Source organism: Panthera tigris, chromosome A1 (assembly GCF_018350195.1).
Source record: "Panthera tigris isolate Pti1 chromosome A1, P.tigris_Pti1_mat1.1, whole genome shotgun sequence".
Taxonomy (NCBI): Eukaryota; Metazoa; Chordata; class Mammalia; order Carnivora; family Felidae; genus Panthera; species Panthera tigris.
In genome coordinates, this window is record NC_056660.1 from 66,485,470 (window position 1) to 66,511,894 (window position 26,425).

General features: G+C 45.9%; 1 protein-coding gene and 1 long non-coding RNA gene across 14 annotated transcripts in view; one reads left to right on the top strand and one right to left on the bottom strand.

The window, feature by feature from the left end:
• Positions 1-26,425, bottom strand: part of ABCC4 (ATP binding cassette subfamily C member 4) — a 286,538-nt gene that overhangs the window by 224,075 nt on the left and 36,038 nt on the right. The gene's annotated exons all lie outside the window — the stretch shown is intronic.
• Positions 15,262-23,836, top strand: LOC122236693. Its single transcript, XR_006214890.1, has 3 exons — positions 15,262-15,341; positions 21,498-21,781; positions 23,032-23,836. It is a non-coding gene; the product is annotated as an uncharacterized LOC122236693 (long non-coding RNA).

Here is a 26,425-nt window from a genome sequence, read left to right on the forward strand (position 1 = left end):
ACCGAAACAAGGGTAACAGTATAAACCCATTTCATACTCATTGGTCCAAATTTCCTCCAGGAACTCACAGTCCAGTGAGGGATTTATATTGAAGAATGACAGCAGGACATGGCAGGGGTGGTCATGAGCTATAAGAAGATCAGCTTCTTGGCTTTCTGCAGGGTCTCCATAGGGGTAAGAGATCAATACCCCACACGCCAAGGACCAATCTTCTGTACAGCAAAGATTTTCAAAATGAGATCCCTAGACCAGCGGCATCAGCATCCCCTAACTTGTTGGAAATGCAGACCCCAGAACTATGCATCACAAACTCTACAGTGAGTGTCACAACTCTGTGTCTTACCAACTCTTCCAGGATGCCCAAATTTAAGAATGTTTCATACAGGGGCATCTGGGTACTGAGTCAGCTAAGCGTCTGACTCTTGATTTCAGCTCAGGTCATGATCTCACGGGAAGAGGGTTTGAGCCCCGAGTACTGACCGTGTGAAGCTTGCTTCAGATATTCTCTCTCTCTCCCCCTCTCTCTGCCCCTCCCCTATTGCACGTGCACACGCACATGGTCTCTCAAAATAAATACATAAGAAATAAAAATAATAAAATATTTTTATTAAAAAATAGTAATAATAAAAAGACTGTGCTGTACAGTGTGTTTTGGCATAACCATTGGGAAGCTCTTGTGTGGTCCTTATATCACCAGTCCCAACCGTCCCAACCCTGGCTAAAGAGTAAAATCCCAGTCTTGGCCTGGAGCATTTTAAACCCAAGACCAAAATATATCGAAGCCCCATCCAATGACTGAATCAGAGTAAGCCAAGTTAGAAGCCACTAGCGGCCTTTTTTTTTTTTTTTTTAATTTTTTTTTTTTTTAACGTTTATTTATTTTTGAGACAGAGAGACAGAGCATGAACAGGGGAGGGTCAGAGAGAGGGAGACACAGAATCCGAAACAGGCTCCAGGCTCTGAGCTGTCAGCACAGAGCCCGACGCGGGGCTCGAACTCACGGACCACAAGATCATGACCTGAGCCGAAGTCGGCTGCTTAACCAACTGAGCCACCCAGGCGCCCCACTAGCGGCCTTTTCAAAAGGCCGCCCAAGCCCTGCCAATTCTGGTCACTGGTCAGTCCAAGGAGCCATCTGCACAATGAAGAGTGGAAAGTGTATGCACCTGGGGAGCCTCAAAGGAGGTTAGAGAGGGCTACCAAGAAGAGACAAAGCTGGGGTCAAGTTCAGAAGAATCATTTGGAGCCCACTGAGGAGAGCAGGGAGAAAGAGGGATTTTCCAGAAAAACAAAACCAGACATGCAAAGACATATTGCCTAGGGACAGCAGGTTCAAAACCACATGGGATTTGGTGCGGTAATAGGGTAACTATCCAAAGGTCTTATCCTCCAAATGTAAGAATTTGAACATTATCTTTTATCCCATAAAACAGAAAGAGTACAAGGTTTTTGTTTTGTTTTAAGTGTATTTGAGAGAGGGGGAAAGAGAGAGAGAGAGGATATGAGCAAGTGGGGAAGCATCAGAGAGAGGGAGAGAGAATCCCAAGCAGGCTCTGCCACTCAGCCCAGAGCCTGACTTGGGGCTCATACTCAACAAACGTGAGATCATGACCTGAGCTGAAACGAAGAGTCAGACACTTATTCAACTGAGCTCACCCTCCAGGCGCCCAATACAGTTTTCAAGCCACTTTGTAGATGACAGACTTTGGAAGGCAAGAAAACCAATCAGGAATTGGATTTGCGAGAAACATCAAGACAGTGCAATAAGCCACATTCCTTCATGCAAGTAAACTAGATCCTGGTCCCTCTCCCAGCCTTATTCCCCTGTAGCTAACAGATGTCACTTCCCATGGCTTGGTCCTAACTCTGGGACTGCCACTCCCCCATAAAGATAAACCACATGATCAGAAATCAGAGTTTAAAATTCAATATCCTATGGGGCACCTGGGTGGCTCAGTCAGTTAAGCATCTGACTTCAGCTCAGGTCATGATCTCACAGTTTGTGGGTTCAAGCCCCACATCGGGCTCTGTGCTGACAGCTCAGAGCCTGGAACCTGCTTCGGATTGTGTGTCTCCCTCTCTCTCTGTCCTTTCCCCGCTCATACTGTCTTTCTCTGCCTCTCAAAAAATAAATAAATAAACATTAAAATTTTTAATAAATAGATAAAATTCAATATCCTATTACTAATTTACTCTATCAAAACAAGAGAAAAACATTGCAACTCACACCATTCTTTAAAAAAACTTTTTAATACCCTATTTAATATAAACTGAAGCATCTCCGTATCCAATTATTCTGAATTCCTTAAAATTACCATAGCAGTAACATATTCTAAAATATATTTTATAATTCTATAATATATTTATTAAATATGTAAGAAACTACATCTGTGAGCAACTCTGCTTTCTAGCAAAACACACTAAATTTATTCCCTTTAAAGGAAGATACTAGAAAGGGATGGCTCATCCCATACTGGCTAACAGCTATCAAAGGTTGGAGCGGTGGGGAAGCAGACAGAGAAAAATAAGGTTTTTATATAGTTTTACAAAATTAGAAAGTCCAACACAAAGGTACTACGGGCAAGTTGTAAGATGTGTAATACATAAACAAAAATCAACTGCAATGCTGTATTCTAATGATACTGTGGATGGGAGTGACTTCTGCTGATAAGTTATTGAAGATAATCACTTCAAAGACTTAGTGGTCAGAAAGTTTTTAGAGATTAGTAATTAACTTTAAATTTTTTTTAATGTTTATTTCTTTTTGAGAGAGAGAGAAAGACACAGAGTGTGAGCAGGGGAGGGGCAGAGAGAGAGGGAGACACAGAATCTGAAGCAGGCTCCAGGTTCTGAGGGGCCAGCACAGAGCCATGAGATCATGACCTGAGCCAGAATCAGACGCTCAACCAACTGAGCCACCCAGGTGCCCCAGAACAAATAATTCTAAGATTTGTATGGAACCACAAAAGACCCCCAGTAGCTAAAGCAATCTTAAGAAAAACAAAACAGGAGACATCACTCTCCCTAACTTCAAAATACATTATTACAAAGCTACAGTAATCAAAACAGTATGGTATGGGCATAAAAACAGATACACACATAAACAGAAGAGAGAGCCCCAAAATAAACCCACACATATATGGTCAATTAATTTACGACAAAGGAGGCAAGAATATACCATGGGGAGAGGATGGTCTCCTCAATAAATGGTGTTGGGAAACTGGACAGCCACATGCAAAAGAATGAAACTAGACCACTACCTTACACTATACACAAAAATTAACTCAAATGGATTAAAGATGGACTTTAAGACCTGAAATCAGAAAACTCCCTGAAGAAAACATAGACAGTAAGATCCCTGATGCTGGTGTTAGCAATACTTTGGATTTGATACCAAAAGCAAAGGCAACAAAGCAAAAACACAACGGGGTACCTGGGTGACTCAGTGGGTTAAGCATCCAACTTTTGGCTCAGGTCATGATCTCACGGTTTGTGAGTTCGAGCCCCGCATCGGGCTCTGTGCTGACAGCTCAGAGCCTGGAGCCTGCTTCAGATTCTGTGTCTCCCTCTCTCTCTCTGCCCCTCCCCCACTCACGCTCAGTCTCCCTCTCTCAAAAATAAATGTTAAAAAAGAAAATTTTACACAGCAAAAACACACAAGTGGGACTATATCAAAACGTCTTAGGGGCGCCTGGGTGGCGCAGTCGGTTAAGCGTCCGACTTCAGCTCAGGTCACGATCTCGCGGTCCGTGAGTTCGAGCCCCGCGTCGGGATCTGGGCTGATGGCTCAGAGCCTGGAGCCTGCTTCCGATTCTGTGTCTCCTTCTCTCTCTGCCCCTCCCCCCTTCATGCTCTGTCTCTCTCTGTCTCAAAAATAAATAAATAAATAAATAAATAAATAAATAAATAAATAAATAAAGTTAAAAAAAAAAGTCTTAGTTTAGCTTCTTTTGCAATAACATGGATGGATGGACTTAGAAGGTATTACGCTAAGTGAAATAAGTCAGAGAAAGATAAATACTGTAAGATTTCACGTATACATGTAATCTCAAACACAAACAGCCTGGGTGGCTCAGCCAGTTGAGCAGCAATTCTTGATTTCAGCTCAGGTCATGATCCCAGGGTCTTGGGATCGAGCCCCACTTCAGGCTCTGCACTAAGCCTGCTTGAGATTCTCTCTCTCCCTCTGCCCCTCTCCCCTTCTAGCGTGCTCTCTAAAATAAAACAAGACAAAACAGACTCACAGCTACAGAGAACCAGATGGTTGCTGCCAGAGTGGAGGGGATGAGAGTATGGGCAAAGTAGGGGAAGGGGATAAAAGGATATAAACTTCCAGTCATAAAGTAAGACACAAGGACACAATGTATACTATAGGAGATATAGCTAATAACATATGACAACTTTGTATGGTGACAGATGGTAGCTAAATTTATCTTAGTCATTTGGATAAATCTTAGTCACTTGAATAAATGTATCTTGGTCACTTGGATCACTTCCTAATGTATATAAATATTGAATCACTATGTTGTACACCTGAAACTAAGAATACTGTATGTCAACTACACTTCAATAAAGAAAAAAAAAAGTTTCCACACAGCAAAGGAAATCATCAACAAAATGAAAAGGCAACCTTAATGAATGGGAGGAAATATTTACAAATCACATATCTGACAAGGGTTTAACATACAATATATATATAAAGAGCTCCTACAACTCAACAGCAAAGAAATAATTTGATTGAAAAATTAGCAGAAGGGGGTGCCTGGCTGGCTTAGTCGGTGGAACACGCAACTTTTGATCTGGGGGTTATGGGTTCGAGTCCGTGTTGGATATAGAGATTACTTAAAAATTCTTTTTTAATTTTTAACATTTATTTATTTTTGAGAGAGCGTGAGCGGGGGGGGGGGGGAGGGAGGGGGAGGGGGAGAGAGAGAGAGAGAGAGAGAGAGAGAGACAGAGACAGAGACACACAGAATCTGAAGCAGGCTCCAGGCTCTGAGTGTCACCACAGAGCCTCATGCAGGGCTCCAACTCACAAACAGTGAGATTGTGACCTGAGCCGAAGTCGGACGCTTAACCGACCGAGCCACCCAGGCGCCCCCAAAATATTTTTTTTTTAATTTTTTTTAACGTTTATTTATTTTTGAGACAGAGAGAGACAGAGCATGAACAGGGGAGGGGCAGAGAGAGAGGGAGACACAGAATCTGAAATAGGCTCCAGGCTCTGAGCGGTCAGCACAGAGCCCGACGCGGGGCTCGAACTCACGGGCCATGAGATCATGACCTGAGCCGAAGTCGGACGCTTAACCAACCGAGCCACCCAGGCGCCCCAAAATATTTTTTTTTAAATGAGCAGAGGAGGGGTGCCTGGATGGCTCGGTCGGTTAAGCGTCCGACTTCAGCTCAGGTCACGATCTCACACCTCGTGGGTTCGAGCCCTGCACTGGGCTCTGTGCTAATGGCTCGGCACCTGGAGCCTGCTTCAGATACTGTGTCTCCCTCTCTCTCTGCCCCTCCCCCACTCATGCCTGCTCAAAAATAAATAAAAACATTAAGTAAATAAAAGATGAGCCAAGGATCTGAACAGACATTTTTTCTATTGAAGACATAGAGATGGCCAATAGATTCATTCGTACATGAAAAGATGGCCAACATCATTCATCATCAGGGAAATGCAAATCAAAACCACGAGGTATTGCCTCACACCTATTAGCATGGCCACTACCAAAGAGACAAAAAAAAAAAAAAAAAAAGAGGTAACAGGTGTTGGAGAGAATGTGGAGGAAAAGGAACCCTCATACACCACTGGTAGGGCCATAAACTGGTGTCGCCACTCTAGAAAAAGAGGATCCTCAAGCAGCTAAGGATGCAGGCACCCCTTGATCTGGCAATCCCGCCTCTGCACCTAAAGGAAATGACATCATTACCTCCGAGAGAAATCTGGACTCCCATGTTCACCACAGTATTCACGTCAGATGTGGTGTTGTGTGTACATATATAAACGTGTTATGTATACACACACATGATGAAATGTTATTCAACCTTTTTAAAAAAGGAAATCCTGTTATTTGTGACAACATGGATGAACGTGGAGGGCATTACGCTACATGAAATAAGTCACAGAGACTTGTACGTAGAATCTAAAACAAAGTTGAAGTCATTGAAACAGAAGTGTGGGTGAGGGGGTGGAGGGGGAATAAAAAGACTAGAAAAAGGATACATACTTGCAGCTATGAAATGAGTAAGGGCTGGGGCTCTAATGTGTAACGTGGCGACTATGGTTGATAACACCGTACCGTATCATGGAAATTTGCCAGGAGAGGACTCAAATGCTCTCCCTAAAACAAGGGGGCGGGGGGGGGGGGGGAGGTGTAATTATGAGGCGATGGATGTGTTAATTAACTAAAGGGTGGGAGATTCCTCTCACAACGTATGCATATATTAAATCAACACACTGTACTCTTTAAATACCTTACAGTTTTGTCAATTATGCCTCAAAGCTGGGTGGAAAAAAGACTTTGGCTGGCGCTTGTCCCCAGTTCCTGGACTTTGTCCTGGCTCCTCTAAATCCCCGGAATTTTACAAGCAACGAGAGTATGGGCCCTGATGGTTTATGCTAACAAGGGTGACTCATGGTGGCCCCAAAAGAATTTATGCTAACAGATGACTCAGGATAGGAACTAGCAAAGCTCCAAGGACCAGCCACGTGACCAGAGGGTTGAGCCTGTAAGTGACAGGACAATCTCTGTGAGAGGAGGCTGGAGATGGAAATCAATAGCATCATCAGTGAGTCTACTGATGATGCTCACATGATCGAACCACAACAGGAATTCTGACACCAAAGCTTGGGGGAACTTCCCTGGTTGGCAGTATTCTGAATACTGTCACACACTGATGAAATGAAGAGTGACATGTCCCAACTCCACAGGGATAAGAACGCTTCAAGTCTGGGACCGTCCCAGACCTCACCCTCCCTTTGGTTCCAATTTGTATCCGTTTGCTATAATAAATCTGGCACTGTAAGTACAGCCCTTTCCTGAGTTGCATGTTGTAGCAAATTACTGAGCCTAAGTGGGTTTGGGGAACAGACTTTGTAGCCAGTTGGGTCAGAAATGAAGGCGGCCTGGGGACCCTGCGAACCTGCAAGTGAAGAGAGGTGTCTGAAAATTGGGCAGTCTCATGGAGGGTTGCGCCCTTCACTTGTGAGGTCTGCCTGAATTCCAGGTCGCTGGAGCCAGCTTCCGTGCAGGGGACACTCTCCCCAGAGCTCAAGACCAGATGCTCCCGTCTCAGGACACCACCTCCTTAGCTCCTTCTGGCCTCAAGGTCAGCTCCCCACCGGCCCCTCCACTCTGCCTCTTTCCCCCATGGTCTCCTCGTCCTCACCTCAGTTAATACAAAACTATAGTCCCAGACCTGGTGCCCACCAGCCCATCACTGTCACTGTGAACACTTCTGCCGGAAGCAAAAGACCAGGAAAATATGGTAAAAGCTCCCTCCCTTTGCCTTGTGACCACATGCTCTAATTCTAGGACGCAGTTGCCACATCTAACCTACAATGAAATCACCTGAGAAGCTATTAAAAATAAACTCAGACCCCACTCGTTGGGGTTCTGTTTCCCAAGATCTGAGGCAGAAACGGAGAATCTGCATTTTATTAAGTTTGAGAGCAAGCTTGCACGCGTGAGCAGGGGGAGGGGCAGAGAGAGAAGAGGTGGGGGCAGAATCCCAAGCAGGATCCGTGCTGTCAGTGTGGAGCCCAATGCGGGACTCGATCTCACAAACCATGAGATCATAACCCGAGCCGAAACCAAGAGTCGCACGCTTAACCAACTGAGCCACCCAGGTGCCCAGACAATCTGCATTTTAAACAAGCTCTCCTCACTGGTTTGGTCTGAGTCGCATGGAGATTTAATTACGGTTCCAGACAAGAGAGTCATATGAAGGTGGGTGGTAAATGATTCTTTAATCACAGGGTGTTAGAGAACACACCTTAGAAAATCTGGTGCAGCCCGTGAGCCCCAGAGAGAAAACCCAGCCTAAGACATCAAACATCAAGGTCAGTTAAATGACTGAACTAGGACCAAAAATCCCAGGCTTCTGGGGAACCTGGCCCGAGGAAACCCAGAAAGGAACCGTAGATGTCTGAGGGAAGAGCAGAGAGCAGGGATTGTGGACACTGCCCAGCAGACCAGCTACTGAATGAGGACACCAGGCCCTGGTGTTCCTGTCAGTTCATGTCACTACTGCCCACTGGCTCAAGGTAGAACCAGGCTAAGGCTCCAGACAGCTATGCAAAGTGACAGCAGCAACATGCATGAGGAGAAAGGACTCTTGGTGGAGGGAAGGTGAGCACCTGGGCTTTGCCACGCCACCACGAAGAAGGTAGGATTCAAGTCAGGGGCACCTTTGAGGAGAAAACCTGACCCGACCTTACTGCTGCAGATAAGCAGCCAACATGCTCAGAAAACCCAGCAGTAAATCACGCTGGGAAACCATCAGCCTTGCCGAGAGTCACAATTAGAATAAATTGAAGGTACCAGGCCAGACCCAATTTTTACATGTATGTTCTAATATATATATGGGGTGGGGGGGGTTCATTCCAATATTGGCTGGGCTATGAGTTAACAGACACATTTACAAGACTGTAATATCTCAAACTGATCCAATTTTTCTTTAAAACAATTCAGGAATATGTGACTAAACCTACAAAGCCAGAGTATCCTTTGCCTCCAACCATCCTTTTTTTTTTTTTTTTAACTTTTAGAAATTTACTCCACAAAACTGAGCTTTAAATCCTGTGAAAGAAGCCCATTACTTTCTCTCCCCAGTGCCCAGGCTAGTGCCTGGGGCAGAGAAGGTGTTGAATATGTATTTTCACGAAGAATGATTATATGGTTCAGAATTAAAGAATCCAAAGAATTTGGGCGCCTGGGTGGCTCAGTCAGCTCAGCGTCTGGCTCTTGCTTTCCACTCAGGTCATGATCTCATGGTTCATGAGATCGAGCCCCATGTGGGGCTCTGCGCTGACAGCACTGAGCCTCCTTGGATTGTCTCTCTCCCCCCCTCTCCCCCTACCTCCTCAAAACAATAATTTTGTTTGTTTTTATAAGACAAAGCAGGGACACCTGGCTGGCTTAGTTGGTAGAGTATGCGACTCTTTTTCTCGGGTCGGGGATCATTGTGAGTTCGATCCCCACGCTGCATGTAGAGATTACTCAAAAAGAAAATCTTTTTAAAAATTGCGACAAAAGATGGGACTGCAAGCTGGTGCAGCCACTCTGGAAAACAGTATGGAGGGCCCTCAAAAAAAAACTACAAATAGAACTACCCTAGACCCAGCAACTGCACTACTAGGCATCTATCCATGGGATACAGGTGTGCTGTTTCAAAGGGACACATGCACCCCCATGTTTATAGTAGCACTATTGACAATAGCCAAAGTAGGGAAAGGGCCCAAATGTCCATCGATGGATGAATGGATAAAGATGATGTGGGGTGTGTGTGTGGGGGTGTGTGTGTACACACACACACACACACACACACACACACACAATGGAGTATTACTCGGCCAAAAAGAATGAAATCTTGCCATTTGCAACTACATGGATGGAACTGAAGGGTACTATGCTAAGTGAAATTAGTCAGAGAAAGACAAAAATCATATGACTTCACTCATATGAGGACTTTAAGAGACAAAACAGATGAACATAAGGGAAGGGAAACAAAAATACTATAAAAACAGGAAGGGGGATAAAACAGAAGAGACTCATAAATATGGAGAACTGAGGTTACTGGAGGGGTTGTGGGATGGGGGATGGGCTAAATGGGTAAGGGACACAAAGGAATCTACTCCTGAAATCATTATTGCACTATATGCTAACTAATTTGGATGTAAATTTTAAAAAATTAAAAATTAAATTTAAAAAATATAAATATAAATATAAAAAATATATAAATATAAAAATAAATATAAATATAAAATATATAAATATAATATAAATATATTTATAAAATATAAATATAAAAAATTATGACAAAAAATATACGCCTATTAAGATTTAAAAAATACCATGGAGAGTTTGAAGGCAACTTTTAGTTCTTTTTGAGGGACGGAAAGGGCTTGTGACTGGGACAGGATATGGGGACAGGTGGGAAAGAAAAGCTGGCAAAATCTTATTCTGGAACTTAGGTGGTAGTTACAAGGAGGCTAACCTCATAATTCTCTAAGCTATGCCTTTATTTTGTGTAATATTCCGTGCCTCTTTTATGACATAAGCTTACAAAACTGATGTTAAATGAGAGGTACAATGGATAACTTAACAGTGTATGTTACATATAATCATATATTGACCATTTCCTAGAAATACTTGTGAAAATCACATAACGAATGTTTACAGTGACCTATTAAGAAAAGCAGGTTTTGCTACCTTCCCTTAAAAAAAAAAAAAAAAGAAAGAAAAAAGAAACAGCAACACTATTCATATAATGCTGCTGTGGCTGCATAACAAAACACCACGGACAAGATGGCTTACACACAGAAATTTACTTTCTCACACAGCTCTGGAGGCTAGACGTCCAAGATCAAGGTGCTGGAAGAGTTAATTTCCTCCGAAGCCTCTCTCGTTGGCTTGCAGATGGCCTCCTTTGTATCCTCACATGGCCTTTCCTCTGTGTACAGGCACCATCTACGTGTGTCCAAATTTTCTCTTCTTCTAAGGACACCAGTCAGATTGGATTAGGACCCACCCTACTGTCTTCATTTTAATCACCTCTTTAAAAGCCCCTTCTCTAAATACCATCACTTTCTGAGGTACTAGGCCTGCAATGGGGTTCCAACATGAGTTCTGGGGGCACACAATTCAGCCCATAACACAATTGTTCACACATCAGCCTTACCAAAAAAAAAAAAAAAAAAAAAAAAGAACAGACACAAACATCCAGGTCAAGAACAGAACAGGGGCAAGACTGGCCATGAGCTGAAAACTGCAGACACTTATAGATGGTACTCAGGGGTTCATTACACTGTTCCCTCTACTGTAGAATATGCTGGTCATTCTCCATCATAAAAAGGAGGGAGAGAGGGAAACGAGAGGAAAATCCCATCTGTGTGGGTCCTAGATGTTGGGTATTTTCTCTATAAAAGTGAGTCATCCAACTATTAAATCAATGTCATTTGTAGTTAGGAACAAAATTAGTATTGTTTTTCTCTAATCATCAGTAAATATACTTTTTAAATAGTTTAATTAATCTAGTGATCTAAGAAAAAGCACTAGGAGAGCACTGGGTGACTTAATGGGTTAGGCATCCAACTCCTGATTGCAGCTCAGGCCATCATCTCACGGTTCATGAGTTTGAGCCCCACATAAGGCTCTGCACTCTCAGTGCTTGGGATTCTCTCCCCCCACCCCTCCCCAGCTAGCGCATGCTGGCGCACTTTCTCACTCAGAAAATAAGTAAAATAAAAATATTAAAAGAAAAAGTACTAGAGGGGCACCTGAGTGGCTTAGTGGGTTGAGGGTCCGACTCTTGATTTTGGCTCAAGTCATGATCCCAGGGTCATGGGATTGAGCCCCGAGTCGGGCTCCCTGCTGACCATGGAGCCTGCTTAAGATTTTCTCTCTCTCTTCTTCTGCCCCTCTCCTCCATGCTCTCAAACAAATTTAAGGCATGGAAAAGAAAGGAAAGAAAAAGCACTAGAGGGGCGCCTGGGTGGCTCAGTCGGTTAAGCGTCCGACTCTTGACCTTGGCTCGTGTCGTGATCTCAAGGTCAGGGAGTTTGAGCCCCACATCGGGCTCTGCACTGACAGCACGGCACCTGCTTGGAATTCTCTCTCCTGCTCCCTCTGCCCCTACCTACCCACTCGTGTGCTCTCTCTCAAAGTAAATAAGCTTTTAAAAAGTTTACCTATAAACTTTTATAAAACAAAGGGAAAGAAAGAAAAAGCACTAGAAAAGGAGCAGCAAAAGCACAGATGGGCATCTGCTGAGCAATGAACCACACCCACAGCATAGCCCACCTAATCCACTCCCTGGCCCATTTGGGAGTCTCTCCCCCTCTCCCCTTATTCCCTGCTCAGGGTCTGACTCTATTTCCTAGCCTCCTCTTACAGTTAGGTGCAACCATGTGGCACCGGAGAGGAGGGAATGCGTGCCACTCACATGCAGGGCTCAGGCCTTAAAACTCTACACACCTCTCCACACTCCCCCTCTTCCCACCCACCCAAACCTGGAGGACGTAGCAACCCAGCTTCAACCGACAGGAGCCCGGCTTATGTCCACGCAGGTGCATCGCGTGGGATCTGTTAAGAGGCGAATTCTGATTCACTAAATAGGGCCCGGCCTGAGACTCTGCATTTCCAAGCACCAGGTGCTGGCAATGGGCCTGGCTTGCAGACCACATTTGCAGGAGTGAGGGTCCTAGGCAGAGCCCCCCGCAGGAGAGGCTCTCCTTTCCGATGCCTCAGAGACGGTGATCAAATCATGAGCAGTGGCAGACACAGCATAAAAGCCCCAACCGAGAAAACAGCCAGCTGGCCTGCCTCTCTTGACTTGTGACAAAGTTCAGCTCAGACCTATGATTAACTCCAGTCTTAAAGCACAGCTCGCAAATGAATGCCAAGACAACTGCAGACAGATTACATTAGTGTGTGCAATGTGATACAGGCTGGCCGGCTTCTATCAACAACAGTATCTGCTACCCTGAGTCAGAGGACGGGGCTGTCAACAGTGAGATTGGCAAAGACGGTCACTGCCGCCGCACGGAAACCGTGGCAGCTGGCCTAGGAGGAGAGAGCACAAAGGTCACATGGGGGCCCTGGGTTCACAGTCCCTCCACCAGCCACGCTGTTCTTGAGAAAGAAACCCCCACGGAGACTGTTTACTCCCCGAGGCCACAGCGATGATCAACAAATGGTTTGCCTATAAAACCTCGGCAAATATTTGTATCACCTTAGCCCTTGGAATACCACTATTTGTCCTGGATTTGCAGGAAGCAGATGAGAACTTGGTAGTAACCCCCAACAATACTTTGAGACGCTCTGGAATGCAGTGGGACTGTCTTGGGTTGAAGTTCAAGCTTACTTAACTTTGGGCCACCTGAGTGGCCCCGTCGGTTCAGCATCCAACTCTTGATTTTGGCTCAGCTCATGATCTCGGTCGTGAGATCGAGACCCGCAACAGGCTCTGTGCTGTCAGCTTGGGATTCTCCCTCTCCCTCTCTGCCCCTCCCCTCCTCACGCGTGCTCTTTCTCCCTCTCTCAAAATACTTAACAAAAACTTTAGGTTGTTTTTCTATTTTTTTTAAATGTTTGTTCGTTCATTTGTTTATTATCCATCCTTTTCTTTTTACAGGACAGACAGCGGGCCTACGCGTGGTGTGGCTTCACACGAACCTGCAGGAGGGGAACAGGACTCTGTCTGCCCTCCATCGCCATTAGCCAAAATCCTGGAAAACATGCCCCACAGCCAAGAAGCTCCCATCCACCCAAGAGTTCCAAGCAAGCTCTGCCCACTAAGAAAAAGCCATTCGAATCTGGCTTTTTCTGAATCTAAATTACTGAATCTAAATTACTGAATTACTAAATTCTGAATTTTTCAGAAATCTAAATTACTGACCGCACTCAAAGAGCACAGGCTGGTTAACGTCAAGGACACCCCTGAGGGAGCTTCCTTGGGGGAGATGCTCTTAGGGTTCAGCTGAGAAGAACGTTAGCAGGGGGCACATCGGGTGTTTGTGGTGAAATACACTCACAAGGTTTTCCACGTTCGTGTGCCTCAGACAAACGTTTCACAGGCAGTGCCCGGCCCAGCCTCTCTTGAAATTCCACAAATTCCATAAGCAAACATGAGCTCCAAGAGCAATCCCCTCTACTCGGAGTTGACAAGAAGCCCCACCAGGCCACAGGTTGTTTCTACTTTTTTCACTTCCTCCCAAGTGCCTGGTATAGCGAACAGCACATGCTAGACAAATCTACACACCTTCCACTTAACCCAGAAATAACACACATACACCCAATGTGTGAACTCATTGATTTTCTGCTTTCAAAAAAAGAAAGGCAGACATTTAGCCCAAAAACTTCAGGAAGAAGTATCTACTGCCATCAGTTTTCTCTAATTCAAAAGTCATTTAGATTTGGAAATCTCCCCAAAAACTTCCCAACATTTTTTTTTTCCTGAAGTCTCCAAACAGCATGTGGTGTTATGGTTCTTAAACATTTTCTTTTCCTGGTGACTCTTCCAGCCTTCACGGATCCCGGGCCTAATTTCAGGGGCAGCTCCAGCTCGCCCAGCCTTGCGGAAGCTCTGTCAGCTTGGCTCGGGTGTGAAGTCCTGAATGGCATCCCTCGTTATTGCTTCCTTTTGTGCCTGTCCCCTCCCTTGGGGTCATGACTCTTCAGGCCCACCTATCAGGCAAAGTCATGCCTTCAATTCCCTGAAGCAGATCAGTAAAAATACAAAAAGTTAAAATTAAAGGCAACACATCCAGAGGTAGTATTTGGTGCATGTCCTTCTGTTCTACTGAGTGAACGGGGGCCTAGAACTTGGTTTAGCACCACAGACCCTCTTGCTCTCTCCAGGCTTTTTCCAGCTGATGCCAGGATTTTATTAACTTGTCTGCTTGGGCTATTATTTCTGCCCAAGCTCCCTTCTCCTCTGGCCTGGCCATCAGATTTCTCTCTAGATCATCACACAGCAAAACGAGTTTTATTATTTAAGGCCCCAGTGGAACACTGATGGAGACGTCAGCCCCTTGCCTGGGTTGCCGTACAATCCAAAATTATTTTTTGGCAAACGGTACGAAGTGTGGAGGGAAAGGACAGGTGGTTACACAGCTAAGATTTTACTTCAAGTAAACACAATAACAAATTAACATAGTAGAGCCTAGTTTTTCCTTTAATTTTTATAATGTCCCCACCCTAGATTTAGGAGAAAAGGCAAAGGGTTAATAAACACATATAATTTCATATTTCTGGTAATTATCCACAAGGTAATAACAGATTGCTTAAAGTCCATAAACAAAACATACAAGGCTCTCACAGCCCCGAGGCAGAGTGAAGGTGTGATCAAAAAGTCTCCGGGTGCTTGCTTGCTCGGGCTGGCCCTGAACTTGAAACTGCTCTTCCACACCAAATCAGTCCTCCAGGACTATCCCCTTCCATCTCTCTTCTAGGCATCAGTTTAGAACTCTCAGCAGTGATTCCAGACCTGGAATACGGAATGCGTCGGCCACTTCTGACAAGCAAAAACAATTGGACCAGAAAAAAGAAGACCGGTGTGTACCGTATTTTATACACAACATGGAGAACAGCTGTCCAAAAACGATAACACCAACTTAAAATGTAAGAACCTCTCTGCCTGTTATTCAGAGTTAAGGGGGGGAAAAGCTAATTATAAATCATACACTTTTCTATTTAGGCAATACTATGTCAATGGGACAGCTTTTAGGAAAATTCCAGCTAAACTAGTTCATTCTTTGAAACATTAGGTCAACTACAAACATACCAACCCTCAGCTTGAATAGCTGCGTATTCAGAAAGAACAAAAATATCCTTTGAAAAGCCTCTGTACACGGTCTGTTAAAGGGCTTACTCCGTAGGAAGCAGAAGAGGGAAAACTCCATAGGGAATCTCAGGATATGCTAAAACAGCTTTCTTAATAATCTTAGGATCTCCTCCCATTCGCTTTGAAAAACGTTTCCTATAACCACAAAAATTCAGTGGTGGAAAAAAAAAAAAAAGACAACTGAAAACAACACAAGCGGGTTTAGTCAGTAAGTGAAGGGAATACCACACGGAGATACTTTACACACGGCCTGTCACCCCTGGTTCCCATCCGTCCTCTGTCCCCCGTCCTAAATCAACCCCAGCCATCTGAATGCCGTTCCCAGGCAAATCCGAGTCCCTCTAGCAAACCCCTCTGCTCCTCATCCCTCCATGAAGGTCACCTGCACTTCATCAGGAGGAAGGGGACTCAGAGGGAAGACAGACCGCTCCTCCCACATACGCCCTGCAAGAGTGGAGAACAACAGTGAGCACCCAACTGTGTAACCCAGGAGCAGAGGAGATGCACCTCCTTTCTCCCTCCAAAGAGGCCAGAGCCAAATGACATCTTCCTCCCTCATCCCTGCAGAAGCAGCCCTCCAACGCTCTCAAAGCACAGCATGTGTGCGACAACTTTATTAATTAAAAAGGTGGGGGGGGGGGGGGGGACACCTGGGTGGATCAACAGGTTAAGCGTCTGACTTCAGCTCAGGTCACAATCTCATAGTTAGTAGGTTCAAGCCCACGTCAGGCTCTGTGCTGACAGCTCAGAGCCTGGAGCCTGCTTCGGATTCTGTGTCTCCCTCTCTCTCTGCCCCTCCCTTGCTTGCGCTCTCTCTCTCAAAAATGAATAAACATTAAAAACAATTTTTTTTTAATTAAAATTTTTAAAAATTAAAAAAAAAAAATGCAACCCCCAACTCACTTTTTTTTTTTTAAACCAGGAATCTCAACAACAACACTGTAAGAAACAGGAATTTTAACATTCACTAATTCAAATGAAGTCTTAAGTGCTTGTCCACCACGGGACAAGCACTTTTCTAGATTCTAGACCACAGATAGCATCTTCTACAGAGCTCACACTCAGGAAGGGAAGCAGGGGACAACCAAACTAAGGGAGGTTCAGAACAATGACCATGATCAGACAGAAAATAAAGCAAAGAGATGTATGTGGCTGAGGACGGGATGGCTAGGCTGGCTAGGGAGAGGAGGCCGGGCTCTCAGAGGCCAGGCGTGGACCAAGACCCCAAGGACGAGAGCAGGGTCAGCGTGTTCCAAGCAAAAAGAACAGCAAGTAGGAAGCCCTAAGGTCTAAGGCACTTACAGAAAAAGGGCGAAACACTAAGCATTTGCCTCTAATTGAGCAGAGGTCAGAAAAGATTGTCCTGTAGTGTCCTGGAGAAGGGAGTGAATGAGGGAATCTGGGAGCGGTGGCTGGGCTTCAGGACACCTCCTGTCCACCCACAGAGTTACTAGTAAGCAGTATGTTCCATCGATGAATACAGAAACTGGCTCGGACTGGATCTGGCCAAGAGCACACACAGTTAATTGGCCATGGTGAAGTACAAACACACCACTTCTCAGCCTCCATCAGCTCCGCAGACCCCAAGTGTAGGGCCCCTCAGGCATCAGCCCACCCAAAAGTTCTGGAACCAGGTGATCAGCCAAGCCAGCCATGACAGTGAAGGTCTGTGTCACCTTGGGGGACTTTCCTGGTTCCCAGACAGCTCAGCACAGACCCCTGGTCGTGGCCTCCTGTCCAGCTTGCTCTGTCTCACACTGCGAAGCTAAGTGCTTGACTACAACGGCTGGACTCACATACACCCTGGGAGAACCCTTTGGGTATTGTCCCTCCAGCCCGCACGAACTGGATCACCCATGAGACGTTCCTGTCAACGCTCCTGCAGCCTGGTCTGTGAAGGGCCGCCTCCAGGACCACACACTCTCCCTGTAACTTTCACAGCCGTCATTCTTACGCATAAAGCACAGGTCACAGGTCCAAGGGTACCCGCTTAGGTGGGGGTGATCATAGGTTTTGATTAGCGATTACTCCTCGTAAAAGTTTAGCAAATATTGGCATCACCCTTGACCACATTTGCTGCCCAAGTTCCATGGCGGGGTGAGGGGCATATTTTATGGAATATGAACTTCAGCTCAGTTAAAGCGATATTATTTATCACCCGATCTAAGACCCTCTGAAGAGTAAAAGGAAGTGCTGTTAACAATGACAGTGTGATAAAGGATGTAAACCAGGGCTGTCCTGGGCAAACCAAGAGTTAGAACCACATGGTACAGGTGAAAAGAAAAATTAACAACAACAGAGACTGGCGACAGCTCTAGGACGTCAGGCAATCAAAAAATGTTATTATTGATCTGATTTCCTACCCAATCAAAGTAGGGTTTCTTTTCCTTTTGTGGCCGGGGCGGGGGTAGGAGAAAGGCTGGCACACCAAACCATGTACATCCTTAAAGAACAAAGATGCCAGAATAACACATAGGATGGTGGCCTATTAGGAGACCCGGATAAGAACACAAACCCTTTTCTCTACAATCGGACCCAAGGCTGATAAAATCCATCAGGAGCCAGGGGCCACGTCTGAAGTCAAGGCAGGGCCTGAATATCCACACGGGATCACTAAGCCCAGGGAAAGAAGTCATTGTCTGTAATGCAATATGCTTCTGGAGGTGCGCCTCTTTTAGGAATTTAAGGACAGGAAGGAGAATTTCTGCACAAACTAAAACACCATGTAGTTTTACAAGCACCACCTGTCCCCAGAAGGCGTTCCTGCACCACACCAGCTCCTGATGCTAACCCACGCCTGAATGTAACTCTCCCTCTTCTGCCCTCCGAGGACCTATGCATGTGACTTCTGCCGCTGAAGCTGGCCACACAGCCCCGTCCGCTCCATTTACTAAGTCGCGTTACTCTGGGCGCAAAATTCAACCTCTGCGCCTGTTTCCTCGGCTGGAGGCAAACGTTATCACGGTTGAGGTAGCTCTGCAGGAACTGACACAGTAAGATGGAAAACTGCTCAAAGTCCTGGAGTGATCAGAAGGGCTGTGCCCACGATGGGGGGGGGGGGGGGGGGGGGGGACATCAGAGAGGGAAGGGAACTGAGAGAACATGGAGGGGAACGGGGCAAAGCCCACCCAATACTCCTCCACTTCCATCTCCAAAAATCCCCAAACCCCACTGCCGATGGATTTCCGTGGAAACCAGTAAACAGGGCTGAGCATGCGACGGGGCGGAGGGAGCAGAGATGGTTCCAGAGAGCATGACGGGTGGGAACACGGGGCGGGAGGAAGAAGGGAGCACAGAACGGGCAGGAAGCGTGGCATGGGACCCCCAGCCGCCACCAGCTCCCCAGGAGCCACGGGGAGGAGCTGCGGCCACTAGGCCGCCCGCCTGGGGGCGAGGGTCCTGAAAGAACGTGCCAGCCTCCCTCGTCTTTACAGTGTCCACCCAGCTTGGTGCGGGCGGCCCCTCAGCACGAAGGGCGCCGCGCTCACGTCCACCTCTCGCCTGAAATTCTTGCCAGGAATTTGCTGTGAGAGAGGAAACCGCGTAATGGCTTTGAACCAGACCTTCTGTCTGCGTGACCCAGGGCTAGCTCATGTCAGCCTGCCTCCGGTTCACCTCAAATTTTCCAGTCCGAGTTTCATCTGACCGAGGCGAGCCCCGCCCCCTCACGCACCACCTTCCCCGCGGCCTGACGTTTAGTAGCCACGCTGCTCTCGCTCTGCTCTGCCCTGGGGGGTGGGGGGGGGGAGGGGGAGACGCGGCTTCCGAGAAGCCAAAGGCGATTGATTCATTCCCTCTTCAAAAGCGCGTGTGAGTCGGCTGCTCTGTGGGATTCCTTCCTGCTGCACCTCATCCTTCCTGGAAGCTTCTCAGAGCCGGTGCCTCCCCCTTACAGGAAAGGAATCCCGCCCTCGTGAGGAACCGTGCAGATGAGGCAGCCACAAAGAATTTCCCTGCAAGACTTCAATTCACTTTCTGAGCGGCTCCTAGCAGAGATGACCAACATCCACTCGGGGGAGGGGGAGGGGGAGGAAGGAGGGAGAGGATCCTAATTTGGCTTACTCAGAGGGACTAATTTTCTCTTCAAGATACTGGTTTCAAGGAAAACCGTAAAATGCATCATATTCAAAAGGGGGAGAGACAAGAGGCTTCCGGGTTTGCCCGCGAACCGGGCCATCTGTTACCCAATATTAATACTGGATACACGAAGGACTTGCATGGGGCTTTCCCAGAAGCAAAACCATTTGGTTAAATTTGCATGTAGACATAAGAGAGAAAGTTCAGAGCACAGTCTGAGTTATCTCACCGCCTTAAAGAACCTAACTTACACTAGACGGCCCTTCACCAGATGCACAAACCTGGTTCTGGGACACTAACAGCAACAGTAGTGAGTGATCTAACATCAAAAGCAGGAATGGTCCTTGGAACACCCACCCGCCTGCCTGTCCAGGGACAGAACTCCTTCTCCTCCTGAGTAAGGTACTCTGAAGGGCTGAAGGGGATGGCCACCAAGTCTGAAAAGTTTCGGGGATTTTTACCTGAATTCGAATCAAAATTTGGGAGTCAGCAGGTCTATGATAAGCAGGTCAAGTAGAAGGTTAAGGCTGCGGGGTCAGAATCCTTAGTGACTCAGTGTAATAACGCACAAATGACCACAAAACAAAACAGCTCTGATCAATGACAACCAGGGGCACTAACTCCAACCAAGATCTCCGTGGGGCATGTGGGGTGCCTCGGTCGGCTTGGGCTCCCTAACAAAATACCACCGCCAGGGTGACTTAAACAACAAAAATGTAGTCTCTCACAGCTCTGCAGGGTTGGAGATCAGAGTGTTGGCACCATTAACGGAAAGGCAGGTGCCAGAAGCTAGGACCTGAGCAGTTTCAACCACTTTGCTCTGCTGTGAAACTGCTTTCTAGAAGACTTCTGGTGGATGTAGTTACCACCACCTTATAATTTTCTTTCTTTTTTTATAATGTTTTTATTTTTTTGAGAGAGAGAGAGAACGCATGAGCAGGAGAGGGGCAGAGAGAGGGAGACACAGAATCCAAAGCAGTCTCCAGGCTCTGAACTGTCAGCACAGAGTCTGATGTGGGGCTCGAACTCAAGAACAGTGAGATCATGACCTGAGCCAAAGTCAGACACTGAACAGACTGAGCCGCCCAGGTGCCCCTCACCTTATAATTTTCAAAGTGCTTCCACAGCTAGTTGCCCAGTTCTGGGTATAAATTATATTCTCCTTTGTGGCTGTTTTTTTTAATAGATCTTAATCTCTGTGGAGCAGTTGCGAACAGGTCACTTCTCCATGCATTGGAGATGGACATTACACACGATACCACTTCCACAACACCTCCCTGCTGACTTGCCCTGCCAGACTACAAGTGGGGATGAAAAATAAGTGTAGAGAATTCTATTCGTTTATTATACTTAAAACATAACTTCGAGAACATACCGAGATTAAGTTTAATTTTCCCAATTTGTAGAAGAGAATACTGAAGCCTGAAATGATTATGCGTCTTGCCAAAGGTCACACAACTAATAAGTACACGATCACGGACTAGCACCCAGGTCCTCCGGCTCTAGTCTGATGCTCTCTCCTGGGAAACCGAATAACGGAAAATTCACTTAAAATGGGAGTCGGGGCGGAGGTGGGGGGGGGTGGGAACCTGGGTGGCTCAGCTCAGTCTGTTAAGCATCTGACTCTTGGTTTCAGCTCAGGTCATGATCTCACGTTTTGGAAGCTCAAGCTCAGCATTGGGCTTTGTGCTGATAGTACAGAACCCTGCTTCAGATTCATTCATTCCCTCTCTCCCTCTCTCTGCCCCCCTCCCCACAACTGCCTCCCCCTACTCCTGCTGTCTCTTTCCCTCTCTCTCAAAATAAACTTTAAAATTAACTAATTAAAAATAAAAATACATTTATCTGTTTTACAGGTGAACAAATAGCGTATAATGAACATTCAGAGTTCTCATAAATACCGCATTTGGTTCTGTGACACTGAGAAGAAGGCCCAGCCTAAAATTTTAGGCCATCAATAAATCTCCCTTCTACAAATTCTTACATTAAGGACAGACAGAAACGCACATGGGCCACTTTGTGAAGAATGGCTTCAATAGAAGACTTTAAAAGAGGTGGTCAATTGGGCTTATCATACAATCTCAGTCACCTTCTGACCAATAGAATGTACCAATAAACATCTGCAAATAAAATTCATTAGGTGGGTAGTTTTAAAAAAATTTTTTTTTTTTTAAAAAGAGCAAGTGGTGGAGAGGCAGAGAGAGAGAGAGAGAGAGAGAGAGAGAGAGAGAGAGAGAGAGAGAGGAGACACAGAATCTGAAGCAGGCTCCAGGCTCTAAGCTCTCAGCACAGAGCCCAACACAGGGCTGGAACTCAGGAGCCGTCAGATCATGACCTGACCTGAAGTTGGATGCTCAACTGAGCCACCCAGGCGCCTAAGTGGGCAGTTTTATATTCACAAGCTTTTAATTGACAAATGTGGGATAGCCACTCAATTACCCTCCTAAACTCAATCAATCCAGGCATCCTTGTCTGACCAGGAGGAAAAAATAAACACAGCAACATGGAGGCGGAAGCTCGTGCTCTGGAAACAGTCAGACCTGACTCAATTCCAAGCTCCCGGATGTCCTGTCTGGGCAAAAGGAGGACACGGCCAGCTTCAACAAGGAGTTAGATAAAGATCTAAGAACGGAGTATCTCTAAGACTTCCATATACCAAGCCCCCTTCCTCTCCAATCACTTGCTGAGTCCACATGGGGTTGAAAATACACCCTATGGTACCAGTTCTCGTGCTCTGAGAGGAACCTGCAGCAAAGGATCTCATGCTTTGAGGATGAGAGCAGTTCAGGACCCTTGACCAGAAAAATGGAAATATGCACAGAAAGGTGACTGATCTTTGGGAAACTGTTAATCAGTCAGTGGTTCTTGGTCTTCAGTGTCCATCAGAAACTCACAGGGAATATTTTTGAAATACTGATGCCTGGGTTCCACCCCCAGAGATAATTCAAGTTTACCTACGGAGGGCCCAGGCAATTCATTTTTTGTGAGGGTTGAGATACTGCTATGTATTAACTAGTAAGAACTTACCACACAAGAGAACTAGCAAGCTTAATAGAAATGATACACATCCACAATCTTTTGAAGGAGGCATCTGCAAGTACATTTAAGCAAGACTTCACAAGAGCCAGCTTGCATTAAGAGGAAATCATGCATGGGACACCTGGGTAGCTCAGTGGGTTGAGCATCCAACTCTGATTTTGGCTCAGGTCATCATCCCAGGGTTGTGGGATTGAGCCCCTCATCGGGCTCCGTGCTGAGTATGGAGCCTGTTTAAGATTGTCTCTGTCCCTCTCCTTGCTCACATGCTTTCTAAAAACTTTTTTATTAAAATAATTTTTTTTTAACAAAATGGGAAATCATGCCAACCTAACCTCAATTCCTTTTTTGTAGGATTTCAGAATGACTACCCAGTAGATACAATACCTCTGGACTCCCATAAGACAGATAACATGACCTCCCCCAACAACTGTGGCCAACTTAATCTACTCCCCAGTGTTCATCAGTGGATGAGCCACAACCCACAGGACTGTTCCAAGACTTGCCCTTTCTGGCATTCAGACTACAAAAGTTTTCAAAGAACTTCCAACTGACAACAATGAGATGCTGAACTCTGACGTCAACAAAATGAACTTAAACAGCGATACAACAGAGGTTTGCGTGTGGATAAGTCCCAGGGACTCTGACGTCAGTTGACCGTGTGTCCAATATATCCCAACTGCACACACTGCTCACAATACCGAAATTTCACCTCCAGCCCAGACTTCTTCCTTTGAGCCCCGACTCATGACCAATTGCCTACTCAACCTCTCTACTTAAGTGTGCAGCAGGCATCTCAAAGTTAACATGATCAAAACCAAACTCCTGCTCTTCTCCAACCGGTCCTCCTGCAGCCTTCAGCAGCTCAATTTCATGACGACTCCATCCTTCCAGGTGCTCAGGCTGAACCCAGAGGCAACGCTGCCTGTCTCTTCCTCTCAAGTTCCACAGCCTAATATCCAAGATGCCCAGCTCTACCTTCGAATAAGCTCTTCCCTGAATCCAACTCCACACCACCGCCACTCCCACCATCCTGCTGGTCAAAGCCACTTTCACCTCTTGCCTGAACCACCATGGAATCTCCTGCCGGTCTCCCTGCTTCTGCCCATGGCGCTCTTCAGTCTATTCTCAATACAGCAGCCAGAATAATCTTACTAAATCCTGAGCAGACCATGTCGTGTCTCTTCTCAAAACTCTCCAGCGGTCCCCACTTCACTCCAAGGAAAGCCAAAGACCTCCAATGGCCAACAGAGCCCTCCAGACCTCCTCTCTTGCACTGGCTACTCCCCCAGAATGTGCAGGACTTCTCTGTGAAGCTGTCCCTTGCCACCCTGGCTAAAACTGCCACCTCTCTTTCCCATACACATACTCCTGACCCCTTTCCCTGCCTCATTTTTTTCTTCTTAGCACCTATAACCTACTATGTTTTACCTATTTATCTTGTTTATTATTTGTTCTCACTAGAATTTAAGTCAAGTGAAGGCAGGGACTGTTACCTATCTTGTTCACTGTTATATCCTGAAAATTTGGACCAGGGACAGGCAAACATTTTCTATAAAGAACTAGATCATAATTATGGCTAGAAACAGATAGAAATAGAATAGGAATAAAGAAATAGATATTTTAGGCTTTGCAGGTCATACAGTCTCTGTTGCAACTACCTGACTCCACTGTTGTAGTCCACAGACAATATACAAATGAATGAGCATAGCCTCATTCCAATAAAACTTTATTTACAAAAACAGACAGTAGGCTGGATGTGACCTACAGGTCACAGTTTGCCAACCCCTAGTCTAGAACATTACCTAGAGTGTAGTAAGCACTCAAAAATATTTGTTAAAATTGTCAAAGTGTTGGGGCGCCTGGGTGGCGCAGTCGGTTAAGCGTCCGACTTCAGCCAGGTCACGATCTCGCGGTCCGTGAGTTCGAGCCCCGCGTCAGGCTCTGGGCTGATGGCTCGGAGCCTGGAGCCTGTTTCCGATTCTGTGTCTCCCTCTTTCTCTGCCCCTCCCCCGTTCATGCTCTGTCTCTCTCTGTCCCAAAAATAAATAAAAAACGTTGAAAAAAAAAAAAATTTAAAAAATTGTCAAAGTGTTAAAATACTACCTCTGGCCAGGGCAAACCTAGAATAGTAGGTCTAGTTCTAGAAGCCACATTAATATAAAGACATTGATAAACCAAGGCACATTCAGTTCGACCAGATGGAAGAGGGTCTGAAAACCCTGCCATTTAAAGGCATCCTAGGAACTAGAGACAATTCTCTGAAATATTTAATGGGTCCACGACAGTGGTCTTTGAATACCACAAGGCCATCATGTGAGGGGGGGAGTCAATGTGCTGTGTTCTCTCTCTCTCTCTCTCTCTCTCTCACACACACACACACGCACACGCACACGCGATACAGATGGTTAGAAACTGCCCAAAAGAAAACTGGCTTAATACAACATTTCTGGTATTTCGGTATGAAGGCATAAGAGACACTGCCCACTGCACAATGTCTGGAAGGGATTCCTGTACTGAGTATGAGTGAAGAACTCTACTGTCCAACCGTATAATTCCCTGACATTGGAAGTAAGGCAGACAGGAGCTAGCTTGGGGAAAAAGAGCAGACAGAAACTAGCCCCATGAAGAGGCCAGCAGAGAAGTGGCCATGGAACCAGGAAATGGAATGAGAAGCTAAGTCCATGCAGTACAAGACTGGGGAGAAGAGGTAAGTATGAAAGTTGGTTGGCTAAGATGTAAAAGGGGAGGAACGTGGTCTTGAACGACTGTATCAAACACTACGAGGTGGCAGGGAGGGGCAAGATGACTGAGGGGCATCCACAACACTTCTCGATGTTCTCAGGACACACTACCCCTTTTCCACAAATCTGTGTCCCACACACGCCCACCTTCCTCATGCAACCGCTACCACGGGAGCACAACTCTGCCCTACAACAGCGCACACCTGACGTGTTGTGATTAGACACATGGATCACACTTCCCAGTCCACCTTATGGTCAGAGGTGACCAGGTGACTGACACCTGGCCCACAAAATGTGAGTGTAAATGACGTAGGTCACTTCCACGCCACGAACACAGAAACCAGCCACATACAACTTCTTTCCAGCTGAATAAAGAGGACTCAATGGAGAGCACCCAAGGACCAAGCCACAAGACATGAAAAGTCCAGCGACTGAACAAATGTACAGCGTGGTTCCCCACTGCCACCAACCCCAGACTATAAACATGAGATTAAGTGTGGCTTGTTTTGTTTTTTAACTAAATTACTAAGATTTGGGGCTTGTTTTGTTCAGCAACTAGCACTATTTACAGAATTAAACAGACAAGACTGTGTGAGCGCTTTGAGAACAGGAATGTTATTTTTATGGATTTGAATGCCGCAATGAAAAAGGCACTCAAATGTTGGCTGAACGAATTATTACCTAAACCACAAAGGGGCTGAATCAGTACCCCTGGCCTCCCACTGTGCTCTCAAACAGAGATGGATTTTAAGGGCTGAGAAAGAGTTCAGAAAAGTGGTTCCCAAACCTTAAGCATCTGAGTCACCCAGAATCCTGTTAAAAAATTCTGATTTCAGGATGCCAACAGCTCTCCCCCCAAGCCCCAGATTATGTTCCTTGGGTAAGGAATGAGATTCTGAAATTTACATTGATTCGCTATCTAGGAAATAAAGTACGGCAATACACAAACAAAAATGTTAGGTTACAAACACTAAGGTAACATAGCTACCTTTTCATATGTATTC